At 43.8% G+C, this 10,628-nt stretch overlaps 1 long non-coding RNA gene across 1 annotated transcript; it reads left to right on the top strand.

The window, feature by feature from the left end:
- The first annotated feature begins 516 nt into the window (after nt 1–516).
- Nucleotides 517–4,783, top strand: LOC135897204 (uncharacterized). Its single transcript, XR_010562969.1, has 3 exons — nt 517–675; nt 2,546–2,633; nt 3,684–4,783. It is a non-coding gene; the product is annotated as an uncharacterized lncRNA (long non-coding RNA).
- Nucleotides 4,784–10,628: the final 5,845 nt, after the last annotated feature.

Consider the following 10,628-nt stretch of genomic DNA (forward strand, 5'->3'; position numbering starts at 1 on the left):
TTTTGACCTGTAATGAGAAGGCCATGAAGTAAATTTACTCGACTAACTTGGGAATATCAGCTTCCATTCGTTTTATATATTCTATATTAGGTGACAAAATTGCTCCACTAAGTGTGTCTTACATTTTCTTAAACAGCAGGGCTAATTTTATAAGAGCTGAATGGCTCGCTGTGATGAATGCGCGCACGCCGTTGTCCCAACAAAATTACGTTCTCTTGAGCGCCGTAGACACTTTAAAGCCAAAAAAGCACTGTGTGATGCTGCTCGCGAATGCATGAGTCACTGCAAATATATGTATATATATATATATATATATAAATATATATATATATATATATATATATATATATATATATATATATATATATATATATATATATATATATATGAAGCCTGCGAGGCGCACTGTCCGCATCTGACACTGTTGTGTCTGCAGTTGTGATGGTCGGGGCGGCATCCTGCTTACGATGACGCGTTCTGTAAGGATAGCTGTTACAGATGAGTCAGAGGATGAAATGCAGCCCTTTACGTAGGCAAAGTTTGCGCGCGTTGCAGGTCTGCCAAAACGCACGCTCACTAAAGTGTAGATGCAAGTTCACAAGAGTTTTGCTAGCTGCTGAGAACAGTATATTCTGGTCGCAGCTGGAATGCCAAACGAGTGAGCGAATTACAATGGTGAGTGCTCTACTCCATTTTCGCTGTATAACCGACCATTCAAAGAGACATTTTCTTTAGTGCCGATTTTCATTTTTTCTTATTGACGTATTTTCTTCACAGCCTACAGAAAACGTTTGTTTTGTATTCGGCATCACTGTTCGAATCGTGACATTTTTTTAAAATTCTTGCTATCGTATAGTTTCCCAGACGACGGAGGCATCCATTTGGCTGGTATCTTGCTATACAATTGTTTCACTACAAAACAGACATTTTCTTTGACAAACAAGAATCTTAAGAAAGAACGGAAATTACCTCTATAAAACCCATAAATAGTATTTCATAGCTCCGATAAAGTGTGCCATGTTCATTAATGTGCGCAAAAGTAATTTTCTTAGGTATTCTGGTGTCAATATTCTTCGCCCGTATCTCGCTAAGAAGGTAACGGTATAATTGCGAATGGTCTGACTACTCGTCGACTAAGAAGAACATTAAAAAAAACGAAACACCATTACGTGCTCAAGGTAACCTCCTGGGCTGTCTAAAATTTGCTTTGCGAATTTGCAACAAAACGGGAATACAGAGCGTTCAATTTGCTCATACGAACAGCTTCAAGTTCTTGAATAGTGTCTTCAAAAAGAAAGAAGGGAATGTAGTGTCTTGTTTTGCATGAAAGCCTTAGTAATTGAGTGCGTAGTATATCGACAAGAACAATTAGTAAATTGAGCATGCGGGCGGGCGGCACTCATCTCATCGGTTGCTCAAGCTTGGCCACAAGACATCCGTGAACAACTTGGGGATACTTGCCCCGATTGCCGAACTCGAGCGTCCGCGGCTAGAGTCAAACAGCCGTTCTCGAAATTCTCTAGCCTAAAGGAGATACGCCGGCGCTACTTGCAAACAGGTCATCCCAGGAGAACAGGATACTATTATTCTTGGGACCAATCTTGGTAACCGATTGTCCCGCTGTGGTCGTTTGACTTTGGGAGCCTTTCCCGTATACTACTAACAACCAACTATGTATCGCGAAAGAAGAACAAACTGAAACTGAAACCATCGGGCATTTTTGATGTATATGAGCAAAACTTGCCTATATTTGTATATTTATTTTTTATGTCATTGGGCCAACTTTCGCAAATAAAAAGAACTCAAGTGTTCATGTTCTTTCTGGAGAGAGTACAATGATTCGTGGTAGCAATTTCACTCGCCAATAGACGACTTTACAAAAACGCAATGACATCAAGCAATTTATACGTGACAGCCATGTCCTTGGCCAGATATGTAAAGCTTCAAATTTATTTCACGCAATGTCGACACACTATATACACTACAGAAATAAAACTTGCTGTTGTAAAACAACTCCTAAAACAAAAATACGCTTATCTGTCTGTTAGAAAACCGAGTGAGTAATCCATCATTCAGCAAAAAGAGCCAAAGAAGATGTTTGTTGTTAAAATCAATTGCTTCTACATAAAAAAAACATTGGCTTCTATCGTTTTTAATTGATAAAACACAGCGCTGTGAAAGTTTCTTCGTGTGAAGGACAGTTCAATTTCCAAGGTTTGTGAGTTAGTGATGAGTACAGTTGAGGTGACTAAGCGTTTTATGATAATCTCATTTGAACCAGTGAAAACTTATAGCAACCTTATTTCACTTTTCCCTCGTTACGCACCTGCTACGACACTCAAGAGAGCCGTATTGTAGAAAGGATGTGTCGGAAACTTCTTTCCTCTAGCCTTGTAAAAATGTGAATTTATCGGGCACAATATTTATAAATCGGTCTAATCCTTTGAGTGATGTCTTGTGTTACGGACCATTATTAAACTAACTATAGTCATCTCACCTCGTAAAGCTTATAAGATGTCGTATTTATTGAGTAAAAATTGTGCAGGTTGAAACCGACATGATGCATTCTGTGACCTCCTTGGTTCTCGTCTTCTCCATGGGGATAATAGTTGCTTCTGCAACCCACAAAACAGGTAAATAGCACTTGACTTTTGCGTTGTATAAATAAATATCGACACTCGGCATTCCAGACATCATATTGAGGTCGCAGGGATCGTGGAGAAGTGTCTAGTTTGAGCAATGTCCACAGTCACAATTGGTCGAACATATATATATATATATATATATATATATATATATATATATATATATACACTTAAGCGCACCAACTGCAAACAATAAAAGGCTTGAAGCCCGCAGTTATTTATTGAATCCAACGCAGCTTTTCATGCCGCTCTTTGGGAGGGATTTAGCCCGTTTCTGCGATCGGTACTTTGCTTAGTAATATCATCCGCGCATGCACCTTCGTGGTAAGTATCATGTTACGCATGTATGGGAAATAGTAAAACTTTTTTTTATTTTGTTGTCGAGTACTTTGCATGCCACATCTGAATTAGCACACTACTTTTAGAAGGTAATCTTACCACGGCCACTTTTAGCCGTTGAGATATAGAAAAAGTTGGCGCATTTAATGTTTGATGAATCCAATGAGTATATACCATGTTCAACTTCAACAGAAGTGAACTTACATCATTTTGCATAACTGATGAATTATCGCGTTAGCCTCCCTAATGTGATTCAATTCGCTTCGTTCCCTTTTGCAATGAAGAACAAGACATATGTTTCTTTTACAGAAACACATACTCGACAAAGATATTGTACTGCCTTCTTCGTATAAGCCGCGATTTCATCTAGGGGAATTTTGCTAAGCTATTTATTCATGCGTGCGTCGGAGGTATTATCGTGAATTTCAAATAATAATTCTGAACTAACGTTGACTTTAGTGTTTCATTCTTGCATGTTTGTCGCACTTCTCCCAAGAACATGAATCCTTGATTAGGTGGGCTCCGTGTTTTCTAGTGGCACCAACTTCTACAGCGTGCTCCGAAAATGATTTTCCCAAACTGTCTATACAAATTTTTCACCGTTGTCAGAATAATAAGGGAACTTAAAGCATAATAATATCCGTAAGCACAAAAACGTTATAGTGGTGTACTAATTTTTGTTTTTCTGTCTTGACGTAGACTGTTTCTTTACTGGACTGGACCTGGATGGTGCTCTTACAAGAGTAATCAGTCAGCTATCAGTACATGAACAGCAGATGAAGAGGATCAGCTCATACCCAGACATTTTAGATGTTGAGTGCTGCAGCATTAGGGGCCTTCAGCACCTTCGCCAGTACGGACCACTGCTTCCTTACTGCGTCAATGGCACACGCAAATTTCAAGTCGACTTGGTCCACGATGGTCCCATCGAGATGATAGTGAATTGGCGGTGGTACAATGGAATCAAAGGAACACTGGCACTCGGCGCACAATTATCGCGCCTCACCCTGCAATTTGTTGTTTCCGAACAGCCACTCGTGAAAATTGGCCTTAGGTTGGAAAATCCTCTCGTTCCCGTGGCGACAGAGATGACTTATGCTGCTGTTGAAGGTGTTGGTGAAACTGCGCGAGCTGTGACGGCAATCTGGAGCAAGCTTCTGCCTTCGCTGACGCAACGTGTGTGGAATGAGTATTTCCTTGCAAATCTGCGCAAGGCCATCTGTGAGGTTCAGCTCGATTTGTTCGGTCCACATGAACAAGCGAACCTACAAAAAAGCAGCTCAACTGCGTTCACTGAATATACCGAATTAGATGCGTGTACGAACTGATCGCTGCGCTACAAACATAAGTGAACAAAAACAGTGCTTGCTGCACATGGCTGCTCAAGCCTGCGGCAATTTTGCGACAGTCAAACAGGCAGCGTGAAGTGTCGGCAGATTTCTGGCTGTACAATGGCTTCGAAGCACGTTATGTGTGAGGTTCCTCTTGTTTACTGCTGTGACACGTGGTAGATCAGCAGCCAGCCATGCGAAAATATACCTAAATAATTAGCTGCCAATAGTTGTTTTTTTGCAGAAACCATGCTACCTTTTATGTAGGTATGCATCAAACTATCCGAGGGCTGGCAACATAAAAGACTGAGAGATAAAGATATATCTATGTGAAAGCAAAAATATGTGCGGAGGCTGTAAATTGGATTTACCTGTCACCATATTAGTAGGCCACACGCAACTTATATGCTGAACGTGGTGTATAATTTCTTCGATACAAAGTGAATAAAATGTTTATTTCCTTGCTTCTCTAAGCATACACGTAATACTTTTTCACATGTAACGACGCGTGCATTATTGCACAGGATTGTTACTTCACGTACAACCAGATGATATGTTCGAGTGGCGGGCACAATGAAAAGGGCATAATCTTTTGGTGTTTATGGATTATTTGCTGAAACTTCAAACTGCTACAGTTAGAAGCAGGTTGCGTTGATAGGTTAAAGAGCCAATGGAGATTTGAAGTGCACCACATCCCTCAGCCTAGCATGTGCATGTCATTACTGTTCAGTAGATGGAAACCTTTGCCGGCTTAAACCAGCACTCTTGGCCATTTAAAAGTTATCTAGCGTCAACCTCGTCATCATGACGGCGTTGTTGTCAGATGAAGGCATGCCTCAGCTGAGCTGTAGTAACGCCGTACTCCAATATTCAACAGCGCAAGCATGAGAGCCGGGAGAGGGTCCTGCACTGCCACAATCACTCTGCACACACGAAAAACTTCGTGCGTACTGAATACCATAGCTTGCATTAGTCACAGGGGACATGCAGCATTTATGGACTTGTGGAGTATAGAACACGTGGTGCATAGAAGTATATGCAAAGTAAAAATTTTAGAGCGAGCTTCACATTAGGGACTTTTAGCGCGTCCGGTATCCGGGAAAGCGCGGGCGGTTTTCCGGTTTAGCGGGGGCGTAAAGGTGAGCGGCCCGATCGGTGGGGCCAGCTGGTGGCGCAAAGCTCAACCACACAACTACAGAGCTAATTACTGTATTCTGCTTAGCTGCTGGGGTAAATATTCGACAGTGGCGTAATCGTGTTCACAATTACGCCGCTGCCAAAAATTTGCACGAGTGGCGAAGCAGGATATGGTGAGTTACTGCAGTTTTAGCTATGCGTTTGTCTGGTTGAGCTCTACAACACCAGGCGGCTTCACCGCTCACGTTTACGCCCCGACCATCCGGTAACCCGCCCAAACCGCTCCCGTTTACCGGATTAGCGTACAAGCTAAACGTCTCTATTGTCTTAAGCGAACTGATCTATTAGTCGAATAATCGTTTATATTGTATGGTTTTGTCGGCTCAGGGTACTTTATTTAGTGACACCAACCTAGTAATGGTGTTCAGCGCCGTAATCGCCACGTACGCCACGTACCTGTTTCATACGCATATTGCGTCATGAGAGATTTTTGGGGATCTGAAGGTTTTGATCTTTTAGACCCTTCATTATACAATGACGCTCTGTCGTGTTTCTCCATCACCTATTTCTGAGAGCATAGTATTGGATAAATTCTGTAAAAGGCACTACGAACCCCAAGAACACGTGTGGTGAGTGAGTATCAGAAGGTTTCACGAGTTTTTCAATATATGCCACTGACACTTTGTTTGTGATCTTTGTAGTTCATTCCAGTACTATGCCGAAGAAGGTTACCTTGTTCTTGAATACACTCTCTTTAGAATTGACTTCTAGATTGGTTTCTGGCAAAGCTGCAAGAACATGTGCCAGATGTTGTGCATGGGGAAGCTCGCTTTTAGAATACGCAATAATATCGTCTACGTAGACATTGCAGGAACTGCCAATGAAGGGATCCAGTACCATGTTCATCATTTTCTGAAACAAGCTGTACGAGTTCTCGCGTCTGGAGGCGAGGTGGTTGTATTTGTAAATGTCAATGGGAGTTATGAACTCCATATTCTGCTTTGTATCCTCTTGAAGTGGTAATTGCCAAAAACCTTTACAAAGGTTATCCTCGAAAACCAAGTACATCCATCTGTATCGTCAATAATTCCATGCTTTCTAGGCATAGGGAATGGAACGCACTTTCTTGGTTGTTAATTGCTCTGTAGTACATGCATCGTCGCAGGCTTCCATCTTCCTTGGGTGCTATAGTTATCGGCCATGCATGTGGTGATACGGATGGACAGATAGTACCTGTGTCCAACGTAGCCGCAAGCTCGTTTTTTAGCCATGGTTTCTTACGTCTGGTGACGTCGTAAGGTTTCTTCCACACGAAAGCTGTCATGTTTTTTTAAACGGGACTTAAAACTTCGTAGGACAGCCTAAGGAAATCTGTAATTCGGGATATCTATAAAGGAATGTCATCTTCTTTCTTCAGAATGCGAATTTCTTTCTCCTTTCCCACAGGTTGCGGTTCATGCACATCTTCGCTCACAGAAACAGTGTCATCCCAGTGTAAATATACAGAGTGTTTAACGCAACCTGAACCAATGATTTTAAAAAAATACTGGTTAACAGCTACTGAATGAAACCAACGAATTATGGTTTACCGTCATGCGGCGCTCCTTAAGATATTTTTATATTGCGCTTAATAGGTGATTACCAAAGTTCAATTACCCAAACATTTTAAAAACTGTAGGCCTAAGTGCCTTTCGTTACTTTGGAGAGGGCATTCAAAAGCAACCGATCGAAGTTTTTGTGGCAACGCACATTTTGCGGCATTCGATGAAAGGCCGCGAATTTTGAAATAAAACCACGTCTCTGCGTTAATGCCCTACCAAACTGGAGCGCTCTCAACCGCGCTTCGTTCAAACAAACCGTGCACGTGGCCCATGGTGAAGTCAGCGGCCACGTTTGTAGGCTAGGCGTTTCCTTCAATGTGCGTCAGCATCTTCGACTCCGGCACCGTGCAAGGAAGCGCCATCATTCCTTATAAGCGATATGTTCGACGCACGGCTGAAATCGTTGCAATACGTTAGCGCACGAGTGCAGTCACGTGGTTGCGTTTTATATTTCGTTGGTTTTCTTTAAAAGCCGGAAAAATCACCATGCAGCATGTACTGTCCGTGTCGTGAGCAATATGAGAACCAAATCACAACATGAATGGAATCATTGGCTCATGTTATGTGAAACACCTTGTATATAAGGTTGTGGAACTTCATGTCTGCACTGGAGAGTAGAAAGTCATAATCATTGGCTTATATAACAAGTGGGAATATTTCTGCAGTTCCTGACTGGTACTTAAGCTTTAGGCGCATCCTTTCGCACTGTTTCATTTCACACCCGTCATAGCCTCGCACCACGATAGTTTTTTTTTAAATATTCTCACTGCTTTGGCTTTGTTTCTTTTTATAACTGAAAGCGAAGCTCCGCAATCTATAAGAGCTCGCATTGTTTCAGCCTGAAATTTGAGTTATACGTGTTGCAAACAAGTTGGACGGTCTCTTTTGTTGTAGAGACATATTTAAAAACTTTCTCGATTTCTTCCGGCTCTTTGTCGTTTGACCCAGTGGGTTTCTGTAGGTTTCTGTCCGGGAGGTAAAGGTGTTGAGATGCTCGAGCCAAACTTACACCAGACGCCCACCAACACCGACAGACACTTCTCATCGAAGGAACAATAAGCTTGGCGTCTCTGCTGTGCCTGGTCTAATCTTGTAGCTTCGCTCAGTCCAGGAATGCGGAAAACGTTTTAGTGGCTGTAAGAGCACTTCGAGCGTTTTGAGACCTTTTGCTGGAACCTCTCTTTGCAAATCTCTAGGTGCGCCGTGAATAATAGGCGCAAGAAGCGATGACAGTAACACTCCAGATTCAGCAAGGCGAAGAGGTCGCTGTTTTTTGAGAAAATACTCCAGTGGCATTCTTGATTTAAAGCGGTAGATTAGTGCCTCATACCACCGCTAAATCGGATTCTAGTTGAAAGTCAGAAGGAAGCTCTCCTTCCATTTAAACCGAAGTTCCGGCTCTCGTTGCGAGAGTTTCCACTTGTACCAATTTCTTGCTATCCGGCTAAGGAATGGTGGCATGTTTATTACTAGGTTTTCATCAGACAGCCATCCATTGTTCTTCACAGCTTGTTTGTAGAAAGCTATACACTCTTCTTGACTGTCAGATCGGCCATGAAACGCTTCAGGACGTACTATTTCGGAGAAATGGTCTGCTCGCGTAGTTAAAGCAGACACACAGAGTCTCAATAAAAGGAGCTTTGGTGCGAAATTTTCTGTTGTCGAATTGATACGGCTCGAAGAATTGTCGGTAGCTTGTCAGATGAACAAGGATATCCCGGCAGACTCGCTATTTCGTTGCACCATTGAGTTGAGAAGAGGGTCGTAGTAAGAATTCCATGCCAAACGATCGATCGATTGGTTCGTTGAATTTCACCGGTTTCGTCGGGACCATGTTTTCAGTGCTCGAACACGTGCTCGACGCGACCGGATTCCAAGAACCCGCAGGCCATGCGGCGCCATAAACAAGCAATTGTTTGCAAGCCAAACTGTCACAGAGGAGCCCGGTATAATTGTCCACCCGCCGAGGTCGGCCTCGTGTCTGGCCCGTAAGCCGAAGAAGACGTTCCCACGGCGCCTCGGAACCGAGACAAAACCGCAAGCTCTTTTGCGGCTCAAAGAATCCCTACGCCGGTCAGCGTGCGGTGCAAAGCCATAAAAAGCAATGAGGCTGGCGCACCTGCTTGAGGCCGCGCGATCTCCGTTGCCCGCGGCCAGACCCGAACCAAGCATTCTTCAAGGGCACACATCAGAGCACCGCGGAAGTCAGACGCGCCCGCCCGTTACAGCGTTTGGCGCCCGGTCGGGGAGACCCAGTTGGGGAGGAGTTTACCCCCACCAGCCGGCCACGCGCAAGGAAAACGCCTGCGGGGATTTCCAGGAAGCGCAGTGCGACGGGCGTCCGAAGCGCCCCTTTTTACTGTGATGCGCGACCGCTAATGTGGCGCGGGTGGTCCTCTCCGCTCCCCTAACTGTGCGGCAGCCATGGGTGCCGATTGCGTGGTTACTCTGCTTGCTTGCAAGGCCCCGCTCTGTGTCAACCGTTGACAGCCATTACTCAAGTGTGCAAACAATCTCGTCGAGACGCATGCCCCCTGCCGAGACGTCCCGCGCCGTCCTTTTGGGTTTGTTTTGCAGCCGCCCGTAGCGGGGCTTACAGTCGTTAACCAGACCACACCCCACGGGCGTGCAAGGGGCAATACATACAGTTGAATTCTTGATGTGTATGTGTGTTGTCTCCAGCAGCACGTACACAGGCTTGGAAGGCGACTACCATGCTCTTGTCCCGCAGCCGCCACACAGCGATAGGTGGGTGGTGTGAGAGGAAGACGCTTCTTCCGAAGCACTCCTACTACGGCGTGTATCACTTTAGTGCCAAGGCAGGTGCATGTCAAAGTGCCACAGTAGCTGTCATTCATTCACGAACGCTCTGTGTCAGTGTCGAAAGTGCGACCACCACCGGCCAGCAAGCATGGACTGTCGAGACGGGTGAATGGGCAAAACACGGTGTTCGCTTTGAATTAAAACCAAACAACTCACGCCGGATGTGAGTTCAGATATAGCGGTACCAGCTGCTTTTGTGTGAGCTGTGCAGTCCAGCCACAATGATCAAGTATTGTCTTGATTACCCCAATATATGCTTCCCTTCACGTATCAGTAATGATAAAACCACAAGCACAGGTTAATGAATTCAATATAGATTGCATATGTCCCTATTATATTCCTCATTCAAGCGTTCTCTCATTATAAAGGTGCCTTTATCTCCACACGATCTTGCAGCAGAATTGAACATATTAAAATGTACCCTTTTATTAGGATGTGCAAACATTCACACTTTGAATGAGAGTACGAATAGTTAGTGTGTGATATCTGATTCGTATCCAAAAACAAAGTTGTCGACATATTTGAATATTGAACTGAAGTTAGGGGTTTTAGGTACCAAAACCACAATTTGATTATGAGGCACGCTGTAGTGGCATACTCCTGATAAATTTTCACTATTAAGGGATCTTTAACGTGCCCCTTATGCACGGGGCGCGGGCATTTAAATTTGGGCATAATAAAGCAAGGCCATTTCTATAAGAGTTCAATGGCTGTCTGTTATGAATGCGCATACACCGTTGTCCTAACAGAAT

The sequence above is a fragment of the Dermacentor albipictus genome, unplaced genomic scaffold (assembly GCF_038994185.2).
Source record: "Dermacentor albipictus isolate Rhodes 1998 colony unplaced genomic scaffold, USDA_Dalb.pri_finalv2 scaffold_35, whole genome shotgun sequence".
Lineage (NCBI taxonomy): Eukaryota > Metazoa > Arthropoda > Arachnida > Ixodida > Ixodidae > Dermacentor > Dermacentor albipictus.